Below are 26,713 nucleotides of genomic sequence, written 5' to 3'. Positions count from 1 at the left end.
TTACTTCTAATAATTTTGTCAGAGAAAACAAACTCTTTCATCCCAAAACATATATGAAGAGCAAGGCTAGCCGAATAAAGGGATTCAGCTGATTTGATAAACGTTTCTTTACACTGCAGTTAAAAATGGCTTCTTTCACAGAGCTGCCTGGAAACCCCTGGAATGTTTACATTAGTCATCCTTTTGATTCAAGCATTGAAATGCTAGCAAAATACAATTATGTTTTCTGGAGAGAAACCAATTGTCAGCCTAGCACAAGTGACTATTAGGAAAGTTAAGTGAGGCACTGAGGAGATGTGAAACAAGACAGGTGAGTTTTGATTTAGAATGAGGTAAAGGAATTGATCATAGCAGAAAGTCGGTTTTCATATTTGAAATATTGAACAATTTGGCTGAAATTTGGTGAGGGGATGGACAGTCTTTACACAGAAGACGCACAGAAAGTTTTAGTCTCATCTCTGATCCCCCCCTCCCCCACCACACACACATGCACACACTCAGAGTTCTGAAACCAAATTCCCAAATGAGTCTTAGTTTTCAGACACCATGTTCCAGAAAGTAGTAAAAGAAAAAAAAAAGCTTGAGTGAAGTGGCAGTAGAATAAATGATGATTAGTTTTTTAAAATCAGTAGTGTCTTGCTTTAATTAAAGTCTTGCTTTAATTTTCCTTCTAATTTATTATTAGTTATAGGTCTGCTGAGGAGAAAAATAAAGAACAGGTTGTCACGTCCTTTAAAAACAAATCAGACAAATTGTTACACAGCATGAGGATATTCCACTAATTTTGACATCCACTTAATGTGTTCACGTACTAGCCTTTCTCAGACACAGTACCCCTGTAGCTTTTATTTTTTCCAGATTATTTCCCGCAATACATTTTCACATATTGGGTGTTTTTGTTAATTTATAACAAGCATAAATTAGAATATTTTTTCCCCAAATAAAATGCCACAGATTAAAATAGTGATTTTAAAAACTGAAGTCTGTAGAATGTAAAAAATGCAGATCTGGAGACCACGTTCAGAACAATCTATAGTGAACCGGAGGCCTCAGTTATCCCATCTGACCATAGCTTTCTAGCCTTCATTCCCACCTCCTGGGGTCCCCAATGCTATATACCAGCCAGCTAAAGTCACTCTTTCCTGCTTGGCACTTATCAGTTTCCCTTCACCCCACTAACTGTCTTTTGGTATTAAATTATTATTTCCTACAGAAATTTATTTATACCATCATTATTGATATATACCATCATTTATACCATTTATACCATCATTACTGGTATCTGGAAAAAGCTTGGCTCTCATCACCCAGTGATGAAACAAGTTGTCATTTTTCATTAAAGCTCCAACCCCGGATTGTGGCCCTGGTTTAATCCATATGCTGTTGTGAAAAGTGTCCAGTACCTGCATAAAGTGTGACTCTGAAGTTATTAGACAGTGAAGGCCACTTTCTAGATGGGGCAGTTTTCAAGTATGTTGCTACAGTTTGAACGTTCACAGTTTATAATTAGTACTTGGCCCCTGGGTCACACAAATACCTCTAATTCTTCAAGTAAGCTGTTCCTTCTATCTGCAACCCTCATGTCCCACTTTTCTCTTGAACAGTCTTTTCTTCCAAGTGTCAAAGGTGCAATTCCAAGGACTTGATAGTCCCCTAAAAGCTCCCATGGAGAACTCAGGGTGAGAATGTTCATTCTGTGAGGAAGTTAACTAATATAATTGAAGTATTTGGACTAGAAAAACCAGCTGAATGGGTGTAGTTATATGAAGGAAGCCTGGGTAGATAAAGAGGCTGATTTCAGCAGTGCCTGAAAGTCTTCTGACAAACCGTCTCAGAATCTCTACCTTGATCACTCAGAATTCTATTAGATTTGCTACCATCCTATATTGAACTGTAGGTCCCTCTGACTCTTTTTAAAAAATCATGTCCCAAGGAGATCTTCGAACCTCATTCTCCCTGTCTTTCTTGACCACCATCTACTGCTGTTCCAGAAGGAAGATGTGAAAGGATATGTAAATGAAAATTAGAAATTAGAACATTAAAATTCCAGAGTAATCCATTTATCTCTGTGTAGTTGCTTTCAAATCTTAATCAACTGTTTTAGCAAATATTTTTTTTAAGTTTTATTTGTTTATTTTGAGAAAGAGAGAGAGAGCACAAGTGGGGGAAGGCAGAGAGAACGAAAAACAGAATCCCAAGTAGGCTCCTCACCTTCAGTGCGGAGTCTGACAGGGGACTCGAACTCACAAACTGTGAGATCATGCCTGAGGTGAGCTCAAGAGTTGGACGCTTAACCTACTGGGCCACTCAGGTGCCCCAGCAAATATTTTTTTTTGAGCAGCTACTATTTGCCAGGTGCTAGGCTTAAATGGATGATTAAGACATGAGTCTTGTCCTCATGGATAACCACCACCACTGACATGGTGCTGTTTCCACAAGAGATCCTTCCTATCCCCAGGGAAAAAGCCTGATGTCCTTGTTCCTTGGGGAGTAATAGTGCTTTCTTCTCAGTGGGAAATGAAGGTTGCAGAAATTTCTGGATAAAGCATTAACCAAGATTTTTCTAGGAGTTTATGTCTTTTTTGGGGGGAGAACACAAGCAGAGGAGGGGCAGAGAGAGGGGGACAGAGGATCTGAAGAGGGCTCTGGGCTGACAGGCTGACAGTAGTGAGCCTGATGTGGGGCTCGAACTCACAAACTGTGAGATCATGACCTGAGCTGAAGTCAGACACTCAGACTACTTAGTTCAGACACTCAGGCATGCCTAGGAGTTTATATCTTATGCGTGAGCAGAAAAATTGGTAACGAATTCAGAGTTGCAAGTTTAAAGAAATATATACACTAAAAAATCCAATGCTATTTCTAAAAAGATGGATTTGAATCTATCAAGTGTCCAAGCTTCAGGTAAAAGTTTAATCTACCACGTGTTTAATCTACCATTTTACTTCAATCTACCAAGTGTTGTCTGGAGATGAAGACAACCCATCATAGCAGTTTGTGCAGGTCAGTAAAAACCAGCCAAACAAGAAAGGGTTTTTTGAAAAGCAAACCAAATTTTAAAAATTCTAGTATCTCTGTCCTAGTTATAGTTTGTTTTTAATGTATCCAGTTTTGATGTCAAATATCAGAAAGCAGACAGCTAAGATGTTTATGGGAAAGTCAGTAATTGAGGCTCTAAAGAGCTTCGCTATAATGACTAACCAGGCAGACTGACTTTCCAGAAAGACAAAGTCTCAGAGAAGACATGATCCAGGTTTTCTGAAATCATGAAGTATGTGAATAGGGCAAATATGAACTTGTTCATCCAATTCAAGAAATGTTTTAAAGCTTTGAAAAAGTAATTTTAGGGTAGATGGAAGGTCACAGGAATTGTATTTTATTGTTGACCTTAAGGTCTAAGCTGTAAGATTGCCTAATGTGAAACTACTTTAAGAAGACTATCTTTTGCTGTTGTAGTAATTATCCCCCCTTGGATTAGTTTCAAAATTGTTCTTTTTTTTTTTTTTAATACTTCTAAGGCAAATGGGTCTTTTAGCAGATTTTCAGATGTAAGTAGAAATTATTTCAATTGAGTGATAAAGACTTACTAAATTAATACTTGTTAATTAGTGGATGGTAGATTCATAGTGTATTATTAAAGAAATAGACAATGTCAAATGTGTATCTCTTAGCATCAGAAGTTGTCATGGAGAGCAAATGTATTTTTTTCTTAAAATGTGTTTTGATATTTCTGTCAGAGACCAAATACCAAGTCAACAATTAGTCATTTAGTAAGGCATCTCTTATGTTATCCAGAACTATTACAGCTGCTGTGGCTCCCCTAACTGCCTCCCCTCCCCCCCACGCCCCCCCACCCCACACCTGTTAGACATACTCAAAGAAGTTTTTTCCTCTCTATGTCCAGAAAGGTACTATTGGCTCAAGCTTTTTTGAATATCAAGAGAGTAAAGCCTTCTACTTACAAAATATCTGCTTTGTATTTAGTACAATGCAGAATGGTCATGCAGGCACTCTTTTGGGATTTTAATGTTAATGGGATGGTTTTACTTCATTAGTTTTATAAATTATAAAGGCCATTAGAGCTGTTTGCTACATTTTACCATAGGCCCAAGGGAGAGAGGCCTTTATCTATGGAAACATGACACACCTTTACAATTTCATCTTGCTTTTTGGAAAGGTCCATGTCCATGTACACTTTGTGACTTGCTCACATTTTCTTTAGAAATATTGAACACTGAGTGCTGAATTCTTACTATTTTAGATGATGATGTGTTCATGATGAGAATAATGGTACTGAAATAATGAAAGGTATCACCACATAATATAAGCATTGAATATCTTTGAATTTTAAGATTTTCAGCTCAAAACCACTTTAATAGATCTCTTAAAAAAAAAGTTGATTGTGATATCCATGGTACTGCGCAAAGGTGTGATCATGGTAAACCATCTATCCCAAAATAAAGAACTTATTCTCTTTTATATTTTATGTGCTTTATCTTTATTCTTGAGGTATTTTTGGCATCTAATATGACATCTGATTACCTCTCTTTTTTCTAATTCATAATCTCTCAGACTAATTGTTAGACTAAACAAAAACTTTTTTTCATTGCCTTTTTATACTTTTTAAAAATGTCTTTTTATAGTTAGAATCAATTGATTTTATAACTTTTAAAAGAACTGAGTGAAAAGACGATGAGCAAATAATATGAGTTACTGTAAATTACTTGACTGTTTTTGAATTTTTAATGAATTCTTAAAAGCACCTGAAGCTTTACTTGATTGAGCAAGAATCTTACAATCGGACTGCTCTTTATATTATTTTGGCCTAAAGTCATTTCCATATTCTATTTCTTGCAGTAGGGCAAACAGACTTGCTGTTTGTAGTTCTATCCTTTTATTTCCAATTTTAAGTACATATACCTGAGTGTCACTTTGGGTTCCCTGTCTCCCTCTTCTTCTCTCCCTCCCCTGACACACACCTTGTACTGTTAATATGTCATTAAAATTATGTTAGTTGTAGGTAACTTCCCTTGATATTTCACATTTTCTAGCCTTCTTCACTTCCCACTCTTTCCTTTAGATGTTTAAATCTAGAAGAAATTTTTATCCTTAAAAAAAATATTTTTTAGTCAGTATTGCAGACGGATGATTGTAAACTTCATCTCTGTAGATGAAGTGTATGAAAATAGGATTCATTTTCTCCTTTGTTGTTTTGGTTAAAAACTTGAGATAATGTGTTGACGAATGGCTGGTGAAATGCAGCTGGCACAGCGCAGTTGGTGGCATGCTGTCATTCTAAAGGTTAAACAGCTGTGCTGGAAAAAGTCGTTTTGGTTTAGTCCTTTTAATTGGGAACTGTTTTGGAGGCTGAGTTCCAGGACAGAATGTCTATGACACTTTAACATATTTAACATAGTCTCAAAAATAATCAGAATTCAGCCTAATAACCTCAACCACTTGACTTCCTACTGGATTACATTTTGGTTATATAAAGAAAATAAGGTTAGTTTTTTAAAAGAGCAGGCTGGTCTGCAAAAAGGCTATGAAGAAATATCAGTCTTTGATGAAACTGAGACGTATTATAGAAGCCTTAGGCTTCTAAGACTGAGGAATTGGAGGCATCCTGTTTTAATCCCCTGTAACCCAGCCACATGCGTCACACTGAGTGCTGTTAATACCTGATATTTTTTAAAAGGGTAAGAGACCTGTTTTTCCATGTATAGTGACAAATTCGAAAGTGGCGTCTATTGCCTATCCTCCCTATTCTCCCATATCTGGTCTGAGAGAAGGAGAGCCTTGCCATTTGTCACCTGCAAGTGTAGGTAGCTGACAGCATATGCAACGTTGGTGACTCCCTGGACTGTGACTTGTCTGCAAGGCGTCCTGCCAAGACTTCAATGTGGGGGGAGCTGGAGGATTAGAGTCAGGTTTCAGGGCCTCACCTGTGCAACATGGCCATAATATTAACTCCAGTAGCCCTAATGTGTCAGACCATTTATATAGCACTCCTTCCCTCCTGGCCACCAGAGCAGGGCCTACTTGTAACTGGTCCCTTTTCCTTGGATGGGTTTCAATAAAAGTGTGAGGTTTATTTTTCACTGGTTGTTTTCCACCTAAAACCCAATCTGAGGAACAGAGATCTAATTACTCTTGATGCAGCTGCTTTGTTTTACTGAGGTAGACAGAGTTTAGTGACACTTAAGAATTAAGTTTTTTTTCAAGTCAGGGTTTCACTAGGAGTACAAAGTTATCTGTATTTTAAATCAAACACTTAATCTTTGAATCTAAAAGTATTTAATATGACTCTTAACTTTGCCTTTTCCAAAATAAGAAAATTACAATCAGAACTTGAAGAAATTTCCTATGTAGCTAGATACAAACATTTCAGATTCATGAAATGTGATGCTTCTGGCCTTCAGTTGCTGTTTGGATTTAAAACTCTGAGGTCTAGCCTTTGTTCTCAGGGGACATCTTTTATCTGAATAGAGTTTCTAGGACTGTGCAGTGCGCAGAAGCTGTATCAGAGCTCTGAACTGGAAATCTGGTCTTTGTCATACCTGTGCAGAGAATTTGCTTAAATCACTCGGCTTCTCTAAACCTTAATTCTCCCAACTGTACAATGATATCTAGCTCCCCAGGTTACTATAAGGTTTTAATGAGCTCATGTTTGTGAAATCTAGTAGTTCTGTTCCGGGGACAAAAATACTCCTTCTTCTTTCCCTTTTCTGTAGCCTACATTAATAACTGGACATTTAGGAACATTAAAGTGGAGGTAGAGCTATAAAATTACCATTATCTAATAGTAATAGTACAACTATTTATGTAAAAAATTTTCTGCCTGTTCTTTTGTGAATTTCCTATTCACATACTTTGCCCATTTCCCTATTGTTTGTTCAGCTTTGGTTTGATTTGTAAAAGCTCCTAGCTATTGTAGATATAAACCTTATGTTAGGCATGTTGTGAATGTTTTTTACTGTTTTGTCTTTTAATACTATATGTGGTGTTTTCTGCCACGTAGAAATTTAAAGTTTTGTTTTCATGTCGTGAGATCTATTGTTTCTCTTTGAATATATGAACTATTGATTATATGACATATATTGATTTTATGGATGTCAAAATGTGAAAAAACAAAGTCTTAGTTTCATTAAAATAGAATATCAATTTTTTCTCTTATAGTTCTTGTGTTTGGTGGTGGTGGTGGTGGTGGTGGTGGTGGTGGTGGTGGTAGTGTGTGTGTGTGTGTGTGTGTGTGTGTGTGTGTGTACAAGTGTTTGCATGTCCAGACAGTCCTTAAATTACAATGATTTGACTTAGGATTTTTTGACTTTAGGATGCTGTGAAAGTGATACATGCTCAGTAGAAACCATACTTTGAATTTTCAATTTTGATCTTTCCTGGGCTAGTGATATGATCCTTTCTTGTGATGCTGGGCATCAAGTGGCAGCAAGCCACAGCTCCCAGTCAGCCAGTCAGTCATGAGGGTAAACAACTGATATACTGACAACCATTCTGTACCCATACAGCCATTCTGTTTTTCACTTTCAGTATAGTAGTCAATAAATTTCATGAGATATTTAACACTTTATTATAATATAGGCTTTGTGTTAAATGAATTTACCCAGCTGTAGGCTAATGTAAGTGTTCTGAGCATGTTTAAGGTAGGCTAGGCTAAGCTTTGGTGTTCAGTGGATGAGGTGTATTAAATGCATTTTTGATTTATGATGTTTTCAACTTACGATGGGTTTATCAGGACGTGACCTCATCATTAAGTGGAGGAAGGTTCCATGTAAATTGTGCTTATTTTCAGTTCTCAGAGATAATGCAAACATGACCAGCTAAGACAGTTCTAGAAAGAATGTAGTTGGACAGAGCTCAGAAACCCTAGTATGTACTTCAGGTATTGCTATAGGCTTATCCATTACCTGAATGATGTGCTGCCCTGGCTGATGCTCCTGTTCAGCTGTCACTGTAACTTGATCCCCCCTTATATCTATCTGTGGTGGCAACAATGCAGAATTGGCCCTGGGTTAGTATTTCTTGCCTGCACCTGCCGGACCCTAACTATGAAAGAAAGAGGGGAGGAGGAAGACAAATCCTGTAAAGCAGGCCACAAAGTAGAAGGCTAAAGTACCAGGTAAAAGCTCTCAGGGCAGAGTGCTTATAACTACCTCTTCATCGCTGTAAGAAAGTCATCCTGGCCTTTTCTCCAAAAAAGAGTCAAGGTTGGTCTAAGGCCAAGAAGCAACTGTTCTCCTAAAGTAACACAAGAATCTAAGAATATAATGGAAGATTGCTTATTTGGGAGTCAAGACACCAGGAATAGTTCAAAAAGGATTTTGCATTTATTGCCCATTAAAAAAAAAATCATGACACTGTAATAATTAAGAGCCACTTGCTCTGGTGCAGAGCATGGTAATCATCTGTGAATCAGTAGTTGATGACGTCACAGTGGCCCAAGACCCACAATGCAGACAGGGTGGTGAACATTCAGCAGAACATTATTGTGTCTCTGTGGCAATTCATGAACTGCAACAGTTCTTTGTCATTCCTGTGTTTTGGCAGGTAACAGTGGCTTTAAAGCCATCGAATCTAAAGCCTTAAAATTGTAATTTGTTGTTCTGTAGCCAATATTAGACTTGCTGAGGTCCTCCCACATAAGACAGGGGTTTACACCCAATTTATGAAAATGGAATAATTGATAGAGAATTATTTAAATTTGTCTTCTGTAATATTTCATTTAAATAAATATTGTAGTAAGGTTTTAGCTCTTGGCAAATCCTGACAATAATAATAATAATAGTAGTAATAATAATATAGTAATAATAATAATAATGTGAAAGCAGCCGTGGAAAAGAATAGTTATTTTTAAATCTCAGTAGACAAGTGGGACCTGCTCACTCATCTATTGAGCACACCTTTGTGATTTCTCAGAAATTAAATAGCATGACCCTTTGATTGAATCCAAAGCTGGAAATTTAAATAGGTAACTTCAAAGTAATTGGCTTGAAATCCAAGGATCTATTCTGGGATACTTTAGAAATTTTTATTTCCTTTTCACCCCAGCCTTAAATATATATGTGTACACACACACACACACACACACACACACACACACACACACGCACACGTCAAGGCTTCAAAGTCTGCTGTTATACTTCCTCTAAACTATTTTTTTATAAGTGGCACTGTTCAATCTTTTTCAGAATAAGATTTAAACTTGAGTTGGAAGAGAAGATGGTTTGGAAGAATCAAGAAGTATATAATAGTGGGATCTAAAAACCAAAACAAAAAGAGGTTGAAGGGACAGATCTGATTTATTCCAGAGAAGCAAGAGTGGGAAGGTGGTATATTATCATAAAGGCCTTAATGCACATGAACTGTTTGATTTTAGACTTTGGGGATTAGCTGTTCTCCATCTCTGCTAAGGGCAAAATAAAAGGAAGTGGTTTTAAGACTGAAACATGAAGAGGCTAACATGAAACAAGGAAGCATTTAGAAATACTTGTTTGTTGAACTAAGTACCTGAACCATCTTAAACAAGACTAAGTGTATTAATAATTCTACCCTATTAGTTTGATTAGGTTGTAGACTCTTGAGTCTTCCCTAGATAGCTTTTATTTATTTATTTTTTTAAGCTTATTTATTTTGAGAGAGAGAGTGAGAGAGCAGGGAAGGGCAGAGAGAGAGAGAGAGAGAGAGAGAGAGAGAGAGAGAGAGAGAGAGAGAGAGAGAGAGGGAATCTCAAGCAGGCTCCATGCCCTGCGTAGAGATGGACACAGGGTTTGGCTTGATCTTATGAACTGTGAGGTCATGACCTGAGCCAAAATCTCGTCAGGCACTTAACTGATTGAGCCACCTAGGTGCCCTCCTAGATAGCTTTTAAACTGACATGAGATGATTAGGTATGTCTCACGGTTTATTTCCAATCCTAAAATTTAGTGATTTATTCCAGCAGGCTCTGTAGCTAAATTATGTGCATGTTTCTCTCCCTCCTCTCCTTCCTTCCTCCCTCCCTTTTTTTCTTATTTTGTGTAATATTGAAGACTAGTTTACATAGGTATCATTTAAAAGGTTTATATTTATATTGAAGTCTCCCCTTTGACTGTGGTTCATATTGTATATTCAGACAGCATAATCTGAATATTTTTATTAAGCTGAAAAAGGCCACTTTTGTGTTCCAATTAAAGCATCCTTTTAATATATTATTTATTTTTAAAAGCAGTTCCTGAACACTGAAGCTATGTTATATGCAGCACAGATCTTCTCTCCATCTTACTCGGAACAGTAATTCCAGAGAACTAAATCTTTGCCCCAAGTGAGACACTCCTATCGTGTTGAAAGGTGATCTGGGCTTTTAGTGTGCACTGAAGCTGATGGCTGGTGGTCACTCAGCAGTTTAAGAAATATATGTTGGTCATTTGGGGAGTGGGGGCAAAGAGGTGAAGCATCTGAATTTTGGAGGAGAAGGGTTTAGAGGTTATTAATAGCATCCAGCTGTCCAGAAGAAATGAATGAACCATACTTATAGAAGATATCACTGGCCTAAATATTTTTTCTAAAATAACTCATTATTACTTTCTTTTCAAAACTGTTTTTTTTAATCCTCTCTCTTTCCCATCCATTTGAAGCTTCAACAACAGCCATTAATTTTTGTCAAGTACCTGCCATATACCCCATGCTAGGAACTGGGGATATAGCACTGAACAAGACAAGGCAGGGCAGGTTCCTGGCCTCATGGAGTTTACATTTTACTCCATTATTTTGTGCTCACATGATAAGGAACTAGAATTAGTGTCTGAGATGTAGCACATAGTAAACATCTCAATTATATTTTAATTTATTGTTAAAGTAATATAGGAAAAACAACGTACTACTAGTTTTATTACATTCAAAACTTATATAAAGATATTAAATGTACTGTTTAGGATTTGGGGAGAGTTACTTGTCTGGCAACAATTTGAGTTCAAAAGTTTGTGAAAGATTGAGGTAGATCCTTTGTCCTAATATTTAGGTGGTGTCTGAGATGATTTTTAAAAAGTCAAGGTGCAAAATTTCCTTCCATACAGAGAATCCCCTTGCCACGGAGTCTTTTCTTCCCACCGTATCAGTGCACTTCCTTTGCCGCCACTAAAGATGAGGCAAGGAGGGTCTGTTGCCAAGACTAAGGCAAGAGTGTTCAAGGTTCTGATGAGCATGTGGGTATTCTCCCTCATTAAAGCTATGTTCTAAATACTGCTTATGGGGGCACCTGGGTGGCGCAGTCAGTTAAGCGTCCAGCTCTTGATCTCCGCTCAGGTTATGATCTGTTTGTGAGTTCAGACCCTGCGTTGGGCTCTGCACTGATGGTGCAGAGCCTGCTTGGGATTCTGTCTCTCCTTTTCTCTGCCCCTCCCCCATTTTTTCTCTCTCTCCCTCCCTCCCTCTCTCTCTCTCTCTCTCAAACAAATAAATAAACTTTAAGTACTATGTTCTATAGGCAATTTTATTGTCTGTAGTCTACCACATACAGTTTTTTCAGATTAATTAGATGCTTATGTGTCAACCTAGCAACCTAATTGTTGTTTGGAAAATTTTGTTTTAAATTCAGAACAGCTGACCTATAGGTGGATGTTGGAATATTACCTACCCTTGCACTGGGTATACGAGGCCATCTTCTGTGAAGAAAACAAGCACATTTCTATTTGTGGGATGTCCATAGTGTTAGAATTCACTATGCTACAGTAGAATTATTATCTTAGTTAATACATTTCATTGTGAGGAATTTTCTTATTCTTATGGATTGCATCATGGATTGAGGATTTGGTCTTTATTCCATGCTAAAACTTGATTATTAATTAGCCTCTATTCTTCCTCTTTGCTTCCAGAAAATGGTATGATCTTTCATTTCAAAGTTGTAGAGGACTGTTCGTTTTGTTTACCAGATATTTGCTGGGATTTTGGCTACCCGGCACCTGAACTTCTATTCTTGTTTGGGTGAATTATTTGCTGTATGGGCCTTTGGGGGGGGCAGGGGATCAGATCTCCCCTCTTCTTGTCCCTGTTGTTAGGTCTCAGACATGTGATAGGCTAAGCCAGTCGGAATTACTCAGATCTTTGAATCTTGAAAGCGTGACTCAAAGAAGCATGGGCAGTTTATTGTTGGCAGTGGTAGTGTTGAGAGTCAGGCACCACCACTGTCCAGTCAAGGCAGTGGGGGTGAGAAAGGTATGTTAATGGGATTCTTCTGAGGCTGAGACTTCTGTTTCCCAGCCTCCCTTAGCTCTGGCTCATTTCCAGGCCAGGCATCCAGCTTTATCTTTGAGTCTTAGAATTTTCAATAACCTTCGAATTAACTCCTTTTTTTCTTCTTTAAGTCTGCCAAAGTTGGTTTCTGTTGTTTATAACCAAGAACCTTGACTGATTTATTGTGTGAAAGCTAACTGCTGCTGAGTATATCTTCCAAAAAATGGTCTCACTAACATATATCCTATCCTAGATGCCCTTTTTGCAGTGTGGTTTCACAGACCTACAGGCGGTGTGCGTTCCCACTCCTTAAACCTGGGCAGATCACTAGATTGTGGTGGAGCTGATGATGGGTGACTTCCAAGGTGAAGCCATAAAAGGCAGTACAGTTTCTTCCTGGTTCTCCCTCCCGACCCCACTTTTTTTGGGACCTGTTCCCATGAGCCTGAGTCCAGATACCCTGAATCTAGCATGCTAGAGGGATCACGTGGAAAGACAATTACATCGAGTGAGAAGGGATGCCAGAGGGGTCCCAGCTGTTCCAGTTCCCAACTGATGAGTTTTCCCCATTTAGATGACATACAGATATGTGAGTGAGTAAGCTTTCAGATGATTTCAGCCCCCAGCCTTTGAGCTGGCCCAGCAGATGCTGATTGGAGCAGAAATAAACTATCTCCATTGAGCTTGCATTGAAGATTCATGAACAAAATAGGCATTGCTATTGTTTTAAAATACTTTTGGGGACATTGGCTTAGTCAGTTAAGCATCAGACTCTTGATTTTGGCTCAGGTCATGATCTCATGGTCCTGAGATCAAACCCTGCGTCGGGGCTCTGTGCTAGACATGCAGCCTGCTTGAGATTTTCTCTCTTCCTCTCCATCTGCCCCTCTCCCCTGCTTGTGCTCTCTCTCTCTCTCTCTCTCTCAAAAAAAAAAAAAAGATACTTTGGGTTTATTATACAGCATTATATATCCAGAACTATGACTATTATACATATTTTAACCAGAACACCTAGTTGTAACTACTAGTATAGAATCATGTCTTTAGATTTTTAAAAGACAGGATTATTGATATAAAATAAACTCACTGATCTAGTTTCCCCCTTTTTGCATCTTATAGATTAAGAGAGTTTATTTGGTCTATTATAGAATTACTTAGCTGGAATAATATCAAAGAGCTTTATTATGTTGGAATTACAAAATATCAAGGCTATCTTCAATATTGAGCTGTTAAAAATACTAGTTTTCTGGATATTTACAGCAGCTTTGCATCTGATTCCATTATGGCCGGGATAAAATATTGCTTGGGCATCCCCTGTGTAAATAAGTCTCTAAATGTGAATTCATTCCCTCTATTAAGACTCTAGCACATCTTTCAAAAAGCAAAATGAAAATCCCAATTTTCTTCTGGGTTGGATGTCCCACTTAACAGGGAGATTTAGAGGGAGTTTTAAAAATTAGGAAAAAATAGTTCAGAGTTGTTGAGGATTTAACTACGTGTCAGGTACTATGCTAAGTGCTTGCATATCTTCTCATTCAATGATCATTTAAACAATCTTATGAAGTAGATTCTATTACTCTCCCTATTTTATAGGAAGATAAATGTGTGAGGAAACACATTTAGGGTAAATAAAACTTGTCCAGATCACATAGCTAGCAGCTGGGATTTGAACCCAAGACTCTATGTGTCTTCAGGACCATATATGCCATGATGTACATCCAGAATGACTGTGAATGATACTTGAACATTTAGGCCCCTGGATTACCTTTGGGGCCCCTAACATTCAGTGACAACACACACAAACCCTAGCTTTTTTGCAGATTTCACTCTCAGAGTCAGACAAAGAGATACTTTTCACACCTTCTCCCATTTGCTCCAAGCCCTAGTCTTTAAATGTTTAAAAAGGCTCCCCTTACTCTTTTAGGAAAAACATGAGAACAGAAGCTTTACGGAGATCTTGATGGTCTCAGTGGCACCTGTTTTGACCAATTCTTTGAAGCAAATCTACTTTTTGTAGGAAGTATACAACTTGTATACGAATGATGCAAAGTAATCTATCCTTCATGATGAGACTAATTGGTAAGTGTTTAAAGTAGAAGATTTTCATCTCTAATACTTGAAATTTGAGTCACTTGTGACAGTAATGTAAGGGATTGACAGCTTCTGAGGGAAGAACTTGGAGACCATGCTGCCACATTGCTAGCCTGGGATGATGGCGAACTGCAGACCTCGAGTTGAAGGAGAACAAGGAAAATGATACTGATGTTGGATGAGATCCTGATTACTTTAGTTTTTTTTTTTTTAAAGTTTATTTATTTATTTTTGACAGAGAGAGAGAGTAGGAGACGAGCAGAGAGAGAGAGAGAATTGCAAGCAGGCTCTGCATCAGCAGCTCAGAGCCCAACGCAGGGCTCAAACCCACAAACCATGAGATCATGACCTGAGCCAAAACCAAGAGTTGGACACCCAACTGACTGAGCCACCAGGCGCTCCGGTTTGTTTTTTTTAAATGTGTATATCATGCCTAGCTTCTTCAGCAGAGATGACTTGTAGGAGAAAATTTGCAAACACGATGTTAGAAAAAATCCATCTCTGTGTTCCCAACCAAAATTCAAATCTCTTCTCTGAATGTGCTCCTGTATGCTACTGTAGATACTGTACTACTCCATATGACAGCACCACTAAATTTTATGTTTAGAGGAATTGATTTCCTAGTGAACAACAGGGCCCTGGAAATTCAGAACTCCCATATACCCTGCACTGGGTTACCAGAGATCTTTTTAATGCAGAGGCTCTGTGAGGGCACAACTACAATGGTTGAAGTGCCTTATTGGGAGATAGGCATGTCCCATTTTCCCTAATGACACAGAGGGAGTAAAAAAAGATTTCATGTTCTTTTTGAGTCTTGCACACAACAACCTGAGCCTAACATGTGACAAAAAGCCTTTGGTCTTTTTATATCCTTTGAGAATGACTTCTGCACCTAGGTAACCAATCATAGGCTGTGGACCCCTAACTATGGAGGAAAAGGGCAGTTTTGCTAATTAGCCAAGAGAAACGGACATTGCCACATTGTAGAGCATCTAGGTTTGCAAGAATCCAGCCTAGGACAAAGGTTTGCATTTTTTTAAAGTCTGATATTTTCTCAGGTGTTTCACTGCAGAGACCTGGATTTAACTTGAATTCTCCTCTAAGGGCTATTTATTATGAGCTGTGTGTGTCACAGGTATATATCTGACTTCAAATTGAGGTTTGTAAGAAATATTCAGTTTTAAAATTCTTTCTGGATAGCTGAATTTTCAGCAGAGGACTTTGTGCATTCCCACCAGGCTGGAGAGAAATTTGGTCTTTGCCATCTTTAAAGCTCTTCCCAAGTCTTAGTTCATGGCAAGCTGGGGATGGCAGTTGTTTCTGCTGAGATGCCTCTTGCCTTAGTATTCATCTCCTCTTGAGGTCTGACAGCTCTCTTGCTTTCTGATTGTGCCTGGTTCCTAGAAACCATTTTGTTTTTTTGGAGGCTGGGCAGCTGGTTCCTTCTATCTCCTCCCCATAGGGCACCACTTATATTGGCCCAGTTGGACTGTATACAGATAATTTAGCTCATACCTGCATTGGCATATAGAGATAAAATGTTTTCTTATCTTTACTAAGAATTTGGGGAGAGAGGTATAGTGAGAAGCCATGGAAGAGAAAGAAGCTCAGGGTTGGGACCTACATTAGTCTGCTCAGGCTGCTGTAACAAAATGTGATATACTGGTGGCTTAAACAATAAACATTTATTTCTTACAGTTCTGGGAAGTCCAAGATCAAGGTATGACAGATTTGACTCCTGGTGAGAGCTCTCTTCCAGGCTTACAGATAGCTGCCTTCTTGCTTTGTTCTCACATGGCAGGGAGAGAGAGCAAGCTCATGCATGAACTCTCTGATATCTTAGGAGTGCACTAATCCCACCATGAGGACCCACCTTCATGACGTCATCCAAACCTAATTACCTTCCAAAGGCTCCATCTCTAAATACCATGGGAGTTAGAGTTTCAACATAAATTTTAGGGGCTTATAAACATTCAGTCCCAAAGAAGGCCCCATTTCAGATCGGGTTGAAGAACCTGCCGGATGTATTCACTGGAGGAGTGGAGGAACCTAAGAGAAGCCTTACTCTCAAGTGTGCAGACACTTAAGAAATACGGGGTTTAGGACAAGGGAGGTACAGGTGATCCTTGCCATCATAATATGGAACATCTCTAAACATTCAGCTTAGCAGGATACATACTCAATGCTAACAGAACCCGTCTGAACAAATTTCATTTATTTATGCCAGATGGAAGAATTCCTCCCCAGGAACCACCACTAAGTTCCCAACATTTTTTAAACTCATAACCTGAATCATTAGCAACTGAGCAACTAGTTCCACTTTGCCCAAGGATAGAGAGGACACCCTGTGTGTGAGGGGAGGTATTTACCTTTTATGTTGTGAATGTAGCGAAGAAAGAAAAGGCAAACAAAACAGCACTTTCATATTAAAAGAGGTTGGAAGGCTAGATCTTGCCAGAGGGGTAACTAATGAACGTTCCCCTGTATGTGACTCCTACTGTGTGCTTCTGAGAAAGAAATGCTACCTCTTCTTCTCCGCTGTATTCAAGGTTGCCAAGCCTTTGAGGGAAATATTTTATATAACTTTTAATTTGTTTTTCAGTTGGATTATCCAAATTCTGATGCTGAGCAGTTCTATCTTAAGAATGAGTGAGTCCTCTCTAGACTGTAAATTGGAGAACTCAGGCCTTTTATTCCTAGATTTTAATTAAGGAAAATAGATATCTCAGGTGGACTAGAATATCCTGTTCAAAAAAGAACTCTTTCCAAGGTTCTCCTCCCTGGTTCCTGTCCTTAGGAATGCTCATTATATTACCTTTGCTTATTAGCTCTAGGAAAGGTGCTGGTGGGTAAGAGAAAGCTAAGGGGACAAGAGAGAATTTTTGCCCCAAGGATTTTATAAATTAGTTGGAGAATATATACACATGAAAATGTTTAGTAACAATTCCAGTAGCATATGATTAAAAGCCAGAATGAATTGGCCGATTGTAAGTTGCTGTAGGACATGGTTAATCAAGTCAGAATCCCATCCAATGCTTGTTGAAACAAATTCATATGCCCTATCCCTAGAGTTTCTGATGCTGTAGGTCTAGAGTGGGGTCCAGTAATTTGGATTTTTAATTTCCCAGCTGGTGCTGATGCCACTGATCTGGAGACAACCATTTGCTAACTGCTGCTCTAGGAGATCAGGGAACAGACAGATGATGGCAAACGTATGATTGACAGGTATTGAGATGGTGCTTCTTGCTGTCACTCATTTGATGCAGTTACCCACGCTTCGCTTTTCTGGCCCCATTTTAAGAGGACAGCTTGTAGTACTCTTTAAAATATCCACTTTTGATGGATATAAGCAGACAGCATACTCTTTCCTATAATTAGGTAATTCTTTACAAGGAGAGGAAATTTCTGTCATCTTCCTGGCAACAATAGGAAGAAAACAATATTCTTGTTTTTGCTTTGACCATTATTATTTTCTTTCACCATTCTCCTACCTCCCACATTCATCCATGCATTCCCTAATGTACATTAAGTTTTTTTTTTTTCCAGCAGCCAAATGAAAATAGGAAACATGTGTCTTTGGATTCACAATCAGTTAAGTTAAAATTGGGTAAATGGAGAGGAGTAAAATTTAGAAAGAATGTAGGGTGAAGAGTTCAGAAAACAAGCTTCCTTGGAAGGAGTTATTTGGTGCTTGGGGAAGAACACTTGCTGATTGAGTATATACATATCTGGAAAAGAAATGCAATAACATTTTCGCATCCTCTAGATGGGGGTTTGTCATAATGTTTTACTGCAGTAAAGTGGAAGATTTCATTGCTATTAAGTTAGTAGCAATCCAAATGATTCTACTCTCAAATATGTGTTCCTATTACTTCGTATTACTGAGGAAATAGCATTATGCAGTTTTTTTTTTTTAAAGCAAGGAATCCTTACTTTAAATGCATTTGAATCCTTACTTTATTACATTTGAAGTTGCTACCAAATACCAGTACAAGCAGAATAAAAAGTTGTGCTGAAGTATCTCTAGTCCTCTGGGGAAACCAGCTCCTAACCTGTCAAGAACTTAAGGTTGATCTAATCAGGTTGATTTGGGGCATTTTGAGCAAGAACAAGTTACCACAAGTCCTTCTCCCCTCCAACCCAGATTTTGCAGCTTTATCCCTTTACTCCATTTTCTTCCATTGATTACATTCAACTCCCCAAATACAGTGGTATTAGGATTTGGGGATATAGTGAAACTCAGTGTGTATTTCATAGGATAGTAGTTCTTTGTTTTACTTTATGGTAATTTTTTAAATGCTTGGTTGCATGTGATTCCTAATATAGAGAGCAGCTTGTTATTTTTTTTTTTTTTACTTTTTCAGCAGCATTTTAAAAACACCACTCTGTAAGGTAATGTTCTTTTATTTTGAAGCATACCAATGCATACATATAATTAGGCACTAAGGAGGACTGGATTATTTTTTTTTTTTTTTGCAAAGATTTTAACTATAGGTTTACACAACAATCCTTTGGATGTGAATTGAAGATGCATGTTAACATGGTGTCTGATACTTCTGCTGTATTTTTACTTCTACGAAGATTGAGGACCTGGTTCCAAGAGAGGGCACCATTTCTCTTAAATGTTTTCTTCCATTTTTTTTTTTCATGCTGATAAAACACTAAATTATGCTGTCAATTTCTGGAAACTGAGTTAACAATTTTTTCTTAATTTGGCAATAGCGTAGAAACAGAAGGTTAGGAGAGAGAATAGTGTGAAGAAGTTTGTTGAGCCTGATTTGTACATAATTTTGTTTTTGATCAGTGTCTTCTCAGAATAAATTCAAGACACTCTTCCCCTTCTTTTTCAAGATGAAAGAATCCTCCAACAATTAGTTTCTAATTTTCATTCTCTTAACACTAAAGTTTTAATGATTTCAGAATCTGCTTCCATTTTCAACTATTCTCTCATGTGTTTCTTTTATTTATTTATTTAAATGTTTATTCATTTTTGAGAGAGAGCGCGCGCATGAGAGGGGGAGGGGCAGAGAGAGGGGGACAGAGGATCCAAAGTGGGCTCTGCACTGACAGCAGCAAGCCTGAGGCGGTGCTCAAACTCATGAATTGTGAGATCATGACTTGAGCTGAAGTCAGATGCTCATCTGACCGTGCCACCCAGCTGCCCCTCAAGTATGTTTTTAAAATTTTTATACTTATTCTTCCTTTTCAGAATTCTTATTAGGGTTTTCATGCCATGGCACATATCCAGTGACCTCACTCTCTTGCAGTTTGCATCTTATCTCCCAAGATCTTTCTTGAAACAGTTAAGTAATTAATATATATTTGATATCATTAATATTTGAATAGAGGGAAGGAGAAAGATCATCTGTCTCTTGTACATGGTTGACTAGCACTTAAAAACTTGATCTCAATCTTAATTCTCCAAGATACATGAATAATGCTTTTACTATGAGTTGATATAATCTATTTCCTCTCTAATTACTTATTAGAGTAGACATTATCTTAAAGGCCAGGAAGTGTCTGGTTTCTGGATTCTCTAGAACCTTTCCCAGGCTACCACATCTAACACAGAATTAGCACTTTAGCTGAAGTTTGAATAAATGAATGAAATGAACAAAGGAACATGTAAAGCTTTGAGGAAAAGTAGCATATTTTAGTCATGGGTTCAAGATGGTTAATAAATTATAATATAAAAAAGAGCAGAATTTGGAGTACCTGCCTGGCTCACTCAGTAGAGCATGTGACCTTGATCTCAGGGTCATGAATTCAAGCCCCACATTGGGAGTAGAGTTTACTGTAAAACAAAACAAAAACAAAAACAAAAAACACAACAACTTTTGGCTTACTTTGTGATTTAAAAATATTTTTTATTAGACTTTTTTAAAAGTTTACTTGTTTATTTTGAGAGAGAGAGAGAGAGAGAGCGAGCATGCAAGCAAGGGAGGAGCAAAGAGAGAGAGAGAGAGAGAGAGAGAGAATCCCAAGCAGGATCCATACTGTCAGCGTAGAGCTGGACACAGGGCTTGATGTCACTCATGAACCAAGAGATCATGACCTGAGCTGAAGTTCAGTCAGAGATTTAACCGACTGAACCATCCAGGTATCCCTAGACTTTGCTTTTGAGAGCAGTTTTAAATTCACAGCAAACTTGAGTGGAAAGTACAGAGATTTCCTGTATACCCCCTATCCCGCACATGGATGACCTCCTTAATTATCAACATCCTGCACCAGAGTGGTACATTTCTCACAGTTGATGAACCTGTGTTGATGCATCATTATCACCCAAAGCCCGCATTTTACATTAGAGTTCACTTGGTGTTGTACATTTGATCATTTGGACAACTATATAATGACACGCATCCACTATTATAATTTCATATAGAATAGTCTCACTGCCCTAAAAATCCTCTGTGGTCTGCCTATTCGTCCCTCCCACCAACGTAACCCCTGGCAATTGCTAATCTTTTTATTGGCTTCATAGTTTTACCTTTTCCAGAATGTCATATGGTTGGAATCGTGTAACGTGTAATCTTTTCAGATTAGCTTCTGAACATAGTTATATACATTGAAGTTTTTTCCATGTCTTAGTTCATTTCTTGTTAGCACTGAATAATATTCCGTTGTCTGGATGTACCACGGTTTATTTCTTCATTCACTTACTGAAGGACATCTTGGTTTTTCCAAGTTTGGATTTATAAATAAGCTGCTATAAGCGTTTGTATGCAGATTTTTGTGTGGACATAGTTTTCAACTTCTTTGGGTATAATACCAAGGAGTGTGATTGTTGGATTGTGTGGTAAGAATATGTTGAGTTTGGTAAGAAACTGTCAAATTGTCTTTCAAAGTGGCTGTACCATTTTGCATTCCTCCCAGCAATGAGTGAGAGTTCCTGCTTGCTGCTGGCCAGCATTTATTTGGTGGTGTCAGCGTTCCAGATTATGACCATTTTAATAGGTATGTAGTGGTATCTCATTGTTTTCATTGGCATTTCCCTGATGACATGTGATATGATTAGAGCATGTTTTTATATTCTTACTTGCCATCTGTATATCTTCTTTAGTGAGGTGTCTTTTAGAGCTTTAGCCCATTTTCAATTGTTTCTGTTTTCTGTTTATTTACTTGTCTATTTTACTGCTGAGCTGTGAGAGTTTGTGTGTGTGTGTGCGTGTGTGTGTGTATTTTAAATGACAGTTTCCTTTATCAGATACATCTTTGCTAATATTTTCTTCCAGTCTGTGGCTTGTGTTTTCATTTCCTTGAACTTACTTATTTTAATTTGATTGATTTTTGAATATGGGGTATAGTTGCAATGTAGAAAATTTTAAAAGTGTTGTGTTTGTTTCCTAAGGTTGCCATAACAAAGTACCGCTGTAGGTGGTTTTAAACAACAGGAACTCATTCTCTTAAGTCCTGGACGCTACAAGTCTGCAAACAAGGTTGTTGGTAGGGCCATGGTCTCTCTGAAGGCTCTAGGAAAGAATCCTTCCTTGCCTCTTCTAGCTTCTGTTGGTTAGGGGAAATTCTGGTTTGCAACTCTATTTCTCTCTCTGTCTGCTTCTGTCATCATTGGGGTTCTCCGTGTGCCCCTCTATGTCTGCATCCAATTTTCTCTCTTCTTTTAAGGACATTAGTTATTGGAATATGGCCCACCCTAACCTACCATGACCTCTTTTCTACTTGGTTATATTTGCAAAGACCCAATTTCCAAATAAAGTCACATTTTATAAGTATGGGGAGAGAGGTGTTGCAACTTGAATAGATCTCTTCTTGGGGACACAGTTCTACCTACTACAGATATAAAAGTGTGTAAATGAAAAATTTCTCACCTGTATCCCAAGTCACCTAGTTGCACTCCTGAGAGGCACATATTATTTGAGTTTATTTTAAATAACTGCAACTAGTCTAAAAATGACTTAATGGAGGAAAGTCTCATTTTCTCCTAGAAGAATCAGTCTTATTCTCATCTTTTTCATTCATCAAAACTTCGTGATTTTTAGTCATCACATTTATCCCATGTCCTTGGCTGAGTTCAGGGATGGGGGAAAAAAAGGTGAAATGTTCAAGTAGAAACTAAATATAGTGAACCTATATTAATCATTGAGTGAAACATATTCTGTATCCATGTGACTCCCTCATTAAATGTCAGACATTGTGTGGGTAGCACTTAATCACTCACTTGCTGGCACAAAGTAGACTGTTGCTAGTTTTAAATCCTAGTAACATTAAATCCTGTAGTATTTGGTTATGATAGTTCTTATTTAGATGCATGTTATTAAGTGTTTTGAAATGAATTTGTTGTTATGTATATATTGTGAAAATGATGTTATTAAAATAAAACTCTTTGAGGCACTGCTCTATTGAGTTAGATGAAACCTATGAAGGATAGTTCTGTTCTTTGATACTTAAAATAAGTGCCAATATCTTATGCCTCTAAAAATATGAAATATATATACAAAAACTGTATATAATGCTGCATAGTAGCATATTAAATGATGTGCAAAGTCATGCAGTAAGTAACCAATATTTTTAACTTTGTTTAGCATACAGTTTCCCATAAAGCTCTTTCTAAAACATGATTTACATCTCTCATTACTATTGTTTCCAAGAATATATTTGGAGGAATGAAGGTCTACAAGCAGAAGGTAGAGTTAACACATGGAGTCAGAAGCCAAGCAATGAGGCAGGGCAGAAAGGTAGAACTTTTATGTGTCCTCTCTCCAATAGATTGTGACTTATGGTCTTTTTGTTGCCATGAGAACCATTGACTTGCTGTCTGAGAGTTGGAGGGAATGGAGGATAACGGCAAAACCCTGGGTTTGGGGGTTGGACAGATCTGGTGTAAATCTCACTACTGCCACTTACTAGTTAAGTGACCTTTGGCAAGTTGCTACATTTTTCTAGGCTTAAATTTCTTCATGTATATGGGGAGAAAAACACAGTTCCCATCCCTAATGAATTTACCATCTAATTGGAGGGTGAGGTTAGAAGACCTGTGGTTATATAATAAGAATTTGATTCTTGCTTTAAGAGATACTCACAGTGGTTGGGGGGTTTAAAAGGAGGTAGAAGCCAGCCAGTTGGAAAACCAGAAAAGGCTTCATGGGGGAGCTGGTGTTTAGGTAGGTAGATGTACCTGGTTTAGTAAGACTAACATTTGGAGACCTAGTAGGGGGAGCATTCCAGGCAGAGCAAAAACAAAAGCAATGGTGTGGAGATGGGGAAGGAAAGGCCTTTGAAATATAACAAGTGGTCTTATTTCTTTAGAGACAGTTGAGATTAAACAGACATCATAACTTTGTGCCCTCTGTGCTGTCAGGGACCCAGTGGTACAGATGGTTTTAGTAGTGCTAATGGTGGCTTTTGAGCAGACTAATGCATTTAATAACTACTATGACACCATTACCAAGTAAATAACCTTGTACTTGATAAGATTTAGCTTTTACTGGATGTTCTTAAAAATCTGGTCACGGTACTAAAGTGCCAGTACACACATCTTCTGACACAGAGCCCCCATACAATGGAATAGGGACATTTTCATAAATATTTCAGGATTTCTAAATTATTTTCCCAAGTTAGTGTTGAGGGAAAGCTTCATAGATGAATAAGATTTTAATATCATTGAATAAGGTTTAACAGGTTTCTTTATTCCTAAACTTCTCAGAGTTTATTGTGCTAATGTGCAGCGTGAGCCCCATGAAGGGAGATTTAGTGTGTGTCACTTCCCGAGCTTGTTGGACCTCCGAATCCTTTGTTCCTTGACTTAATATTAATATCTCCCCAAAGATGTTGTCTTTCAGTCATCAGGGTCAGTATTCTTACATCTGTTGAGCTTTTTCAAAGGCAGACATACTTATCCTTTTCCTTACTCATGCCCTTTTCCAGTGTAACAGATGTGCAGTGGGGCAGGACTGGGACAGGTGCTCAGAAGGTTAGGAACAATGTGGGCTCCTTGATGATTCTGATATCTCACGTCCATTCTTCCAACCTCCTACTTCCTGTCTCCACCCCATCTTTGACTTGACCTAAGGTATAAATTATTCTGTCAGTGGCGTGAACAGTTAAGGCTCAAGCCCTAATTGCTAAACTTTTGCAAGAGAAACCTTATTAAAAAGTCATGAAGAAAAGTATAAATATGAACATGAACATGTAAGCAAAGGCTAAATAGGTTATAGATCACCTCTAGAATAGCAGCAGATAATGTACCAGGACTATTATCATGCAAAGGGAGTACATTTTAGAATTTACAAGTTTATTTCTTTTTTTTTTTTTTAATTTTTTTTCAACGTTTTTTATTTATTTTGGGACAGAGAGAGACAGAGCATGAACGGGGGAGGGGCAGAGAGAGAGGGAGACACAGAATCGGAAACAGGCACCAGGCTCCGAGCCATCAGCCCAGAGCCTGACACGGGGCTCGAACTCCCGGACCGCGAGATCGTGACCTGGCTGAAGTCTGACACTTAACCGACTGCGCCACCCAGGCGCCCCTACAAGTTTATTTCTAAGCCTAATTTACTTTTATATGAATATTTTAAACCCACATTAATATGTCTTCAAACAATACAATATATCGGAAACTTTCTGCTAAAGATTGAGGTTTGATATTTTGAAAATTCAATAAAACAAACACATAATTTGGCTCAGAATTATCAAGGATGTGCTGTGCAACTGATACTACTTCTCTTTGTACATTTCTTTCTTTTTTTTTTTTAAGTTCATTATTTATTTTGAGAGAGAGAGAGAGAGCCAGAGAAGGGCAGAGAGAGAGGGAGAGAGAATCCCAAGCTGGCTCTGCGCTGGCTGCACTGAGCCTGATGTGGGGCTCCAGCTCACGAGCTGCGAGATCATGACCTGAGCCGGAGCCAAGAGTCAGATGCTTAACCGACTGAGCCACCCAGGCACTGCAGCACATTTCTTTTGATTCTTAGATTCTTAGCACTTTTGTAAGAGGTCAGAAAAAAGTTAAAATTCAGATTTTTGCTATATGTTATCATTTGTGGAAATTGGAGGGAGTTTATAATTGCTTATTAGATTCCTGTAATTCATTGATAGTAGGGATCAATCATTTCAGTAAAAGTCATTATTCTTTTGGCTGCATAACTATTTATTTTTTTAATCTATGTGTTTAGCTTTTTGACAAAGATCTGCATGCTAATTTTTTCTTAATAGTTCTCAGGTAGAAGTGTGTGTGTGTGTGTGTGTGTGTGTGTGTGTGTGTGTGTCTGTGTACAAAATTGTATACGTAATGTAGTATCATGTAGTAAACCCATAAAGACTGTCCTCAGTGATTCTCGGAAGCAAGATGTCTTTACTTCTTGATCAAGTACCTCAGAATATACTGAACTTGCTTTCCTTACATCATCAAAATGCATATGCTTCCTATTGGAAATGATAATATCTCTCCTTTTTATGATGGATAAGAATTTTCTGTATATAGAATGCAGGGAACCAATATAGGAAAGTGCCTAAAGGAATGTGTATAAGTTGCCAAAATTTATACCTCCTGAGATGTTTCTAAGAGCATCATAAATAGCATATAGTGAATGCCTTCCCTCCAGCTGAGCTTTTGAAATAGCTCACTCAGCACTTTTGTTAAATAATATCCCTGGGACATGAACCGAATAGCATTTCCTGTTCAGTCTCATCTGTCATTTTCCTGATTCCACAAACCAGTCTCCAGATGTCAAAATATAAAGGTGAAAGTGAGTGAAATTGTTTTTATTTACAGAGCTACCTAAATCAAACCAGGATTATCTCCTGCCACCATGACCCTATGAAATTCTAAACCATCTTTAACCTTCATTGTAGTTTAAAACAATATACTATACTTGGAGACCATTTTAGCTGAGTTGTATAGTCTGCTGTTATAAATTCTGCCAGAGTAAAATTATCATGAGCCTGGGATAATCATTGTAAAACATGCTTGTAGGACCTTTATAAATACTACACTGAAACTGTATTGCTACTTAATATCTCCAGCATTGCAAGAAAGAGATAGACTATTGGTTTCTCTTTCTCTTGCAAGTACTTATGAGTGTGGCTTCAAGGTGTGGAGGAAACATGAAGCGAAAATGCACTGTGAAACACCAAAGTGCTGTGTAAGTATGGGTATTATAGTGGTTTCATGAAGCTTGACTTATCTGTTTTGTGTGAATTTTAGGTTTTCAGATGTGCAAGTTTTATTATATTCCATTAGGGGAAAATGGCTCATGTAGTCTTTTCAATTGCCTCTCATATGTCCAAAAGTTTGGGTATTAATAGACTCAATTCTAGAAAAGAAGAACTCATAAATAATACCTAGTTGAGTTGTTTCATTTTTCAGATTAGAAACTAAGGTCTAGAGAGATGAGGTACCTTGACCAAGCCAGTTAGTAGCAGCTCTGAGTTAGAAGCTGTCTGGCTC

General features: G+C 38.0%; 1 protein-coding gene across 2 annotated transcripts in view; it reads left to right on the top strand.

Annotated features, from left to right (window-relative positions):
• PPM1L (protein phosphatase, Mg2+/Mn2+ dependent 1L) overlaps positions 1 to 26,713 on the top strand; it is a 297,578-nt gene that overhangs the window by 95,615 nt on the left and 175,250 nt on the right. Inside the window, exon 1 of one of the 2 annotated variants that reach the window (XM_045037359.1) lies at positions 11,498 to 11,973. The exons of the other annotated variant lie outside the window; for it this stretch is intronic. The gene's annotated coding sequence lies outside the window, so the exon portion shown is untranslated. Of the gene's footprint in view, positions 1 to 11,497; positions 11,974 to 26,713 lie in introns of those variants that run through there. 2 annotated transcript variants of the gene reach the window in all.

Source organism: Felis catus, chromosome C2, assembly GCF_018350175.1.
Source record: "Felis catus isolate Fca126 chromosome C2, F.catus_Fca126_mat1.0, whole genome shotgun sequence".
Taxonomy (NCBI): Eukaryota; Metazoa; Chordata; class Mammalia; order Carnivora; family Felidae; genus Felis; species Felis catus.
This window is presented reverse-complemented; position numbering and strand designations above follow the sequence as displayed.